Source organism: Palaemon carinicauda, chromosome 28 (assembly GCF_036898095.1).
Source record: "Palaemon carinicauda isolate YSFRI2023 chromosome 28, ASM3689809v2, whole genome shotgun sequence".
In the NCBI taxonomy this organism is placed as follows: domain Eukaryota; kingdom Metazoa; phylum Arthropoda; class Malacostraca; order Decapoda; family Palaemonidae; genus Palaemon; species Palaemon carinicauda.
The window spans coordinates 80713627-80716126 of NC_090752.1; the positions used below are offsets into that span (position 1 = coordinate 80713627).

At 35.2% G+C, this 2500-nt stretch overlaps 1 protein-coding gene across 1 annotated transcript in view; it reads right to left on the reverse strand.

The window, feature by feature from the left end:
* Nucleotides 1-2500, reverse strand: part of LOC137621674 (boophilin-G2-like) — a 20008-nt gene that overhangs the window by 10622 nt on the left and 6886 nt on the right. The gene's annotated exons all lie outside the window — the stretch shown is intronic.

Sequence of the window (2500 nt, forward strand, 5' to 3'; positions counted from 1 at the left end):
TTGTTGTTGTTGTTGTTGTTGTTGTTGTTGTTGTTAGGAAATCTGCAACCCAAGTTAGAAAAACAGAATGATACGAGCCAAAGAGGCCGACCAGAGAAAAGAATCTGTAACATCATAGCGTGCAATGACCTTTCCTGTTGTTACGTAATGTAATGGCACAGTATTTCCGTGCACTCTGTGACACCGAACGTAAAACACCGTGAAGGTCCCCTATCTCAGTTCAAGCGCCAAACTATTCTTAAAAAGAAAAAAAAATACAATGATATTAATTCACACGCTCTCCCTCATCAGCAAGAACAAGGTTCCAGATATAATACAGGTATAGGCAAGAAAATGACCTGATCAATCTTTAAAAAAGAAGTGAAAGTGAGTGTCTCCCTCCGGACGAAGTGGAAATTCTTTATTGGCGCTCTCTACCAAACACTTCTTCTTGATCTTCTTATTACGTTCTTTATTTGTATTTATTTCATCTTTTCGTCATAGTCATCTTCCAATTTATATTCAACCCTTGCAGCACATTCCTACCTATTTTTTTAATTAATTTTCTGGATTACATAACACGTCTCTCTCTCTCTCTCTCTCTCTCTCTCTCTCTCTCTCTCTCTCTCTCTCTCTCTCTCTCTCAAGGAATCACCTTACCTACAACGGGATCTAAAGTTGCTGAGCATCATCCGGTTACTGGGACACGAAAAGGAAACCACTATGCAACGTAAAAGGTTCGATAATGGGAAAGGTGTGTCTCCCTTCTAACCAGGTCATGCACACTAGCAGCGCTACTGGTTAGTCGAGTTAGGTTATTCTCTCTCTCTCTCTCTCTCTCTCTCTCTCTCTCTCTCTCTCTCTCTCTCTCTCTCTCTCTCTCTCTCTCTCTCTCTCTTATATCTGAACACAGGTCCTTTCTCCATTTTTCGGTTCCGTACACACTTATGCACGAATAACATGAACATTACTATAGTTCTCTCTCTCTCTCTCTCTCTCTCTCTCTCTCTCTCTCTCTCTCTCTCTCTCTCTCTCTCTCTCTCTCTCTCTCACATACAGATATATGTACCAACACTCGCTGTGTTCATGTGCGTATGTGCAGTTAATTGTTATAGCCAGCCAAATTCAAGATGAGCCAGAATGTTTTTACGTGTCATATTTTTAAACATTTCTAGAAATGAAACTATAAGAGAGATTACTCGAGTGGCATATGTGGATGAGATCATGATGAGGGGTAGATTGAGATGGCTTGGGCATGCTCTTCGCACTCTCCAAGAGAGATTAGTTCACCAAACGTTCAGCTGGGCTCCACAAGGCACTAGAAGAGTTGGAAGACCCAGGCCTACATGGCTGGGGACTATGAAGCGCGAATAGATGATGAATAGAGAAGTATTGAATTAAAAGCTCAAGATAGAGACGACTGGCGAAATCTAACCGAGGCCCTTTGGTCAATAAGCGTAGGAGGAGATGATGATGATGATGATGATTTTTAAACAAGTTTGCTTATTACAAAATACACAAATCTTAGATGACATTTCATTATTGCGATTCTAAGCCTTCATGGCTGGTGTCTTTAAAGGTGGGCATGTGGGTATCAATCAATCTAGGCTTGCCATTTAGAAGTAGAATAACACACCTGTACATTTTCTAAACAGATCAATAATATTTAAGCTCAAAAAGATTTTTTTTTCATCGTGAAGTAACTTCGTCTTTCAATCCCTGAATATCTCATGAAACAGTAGTCAGGTGCAGTGAGTGTGACACTTGGAACTATACGACATATGGTTTTTTTTTCTTTCTTTTTTTTTTGCGAGTATAACGTTATCAGAAGACAAAAATATTCATGTTTTAGTCAGAATTCGTCTGAAATTTTAGGGGAGGTACCGGGAGTTTTTATGTATTTTAAAATTTCTACGTTTTCACCAAGCATCTGTTTTATAGATAGAACTCAAATTTCTACTGATTGCAGATTTTTATATCTTGATTAATTCTTATAGCTTGAAGTTACTGTGTATTTCATTTTCATCATAGTAGATTAAATATATATAATATTTTCCTTCCGGAATTTATTAGGCCCATCTCTGTAAGATTAAAGTTTGGCTCATTGGATTGGTAAATCTATTTTTAATAATAATAATAATAATAATAATAATAATAATAATGATGATGATGATGATGATGATGATGATAATAATTATTATTATTATTATTATTATTATTATTATTATTATTATTATTATTATCATTATTATTATTATCATAATAATAATAATAATAATAATAATAATAATAATGATAATAATGATATGAAAAGTAATTAATGAAAAATACGAAATTTCATGGGAAAAAACTGTCTGTAAAGATTATCTTCGGTCGCCTTTGGTTAGAATCAAATCTTTAATATTTAATTTGCATGATATAACTTAAGATCCTTTTCCCCCAGATCAATTGTGTTTCTTAATCTTCAGTATATTTCAAACATTGGATCAAGAACACAAATCAAACACCATTTCAACAAATA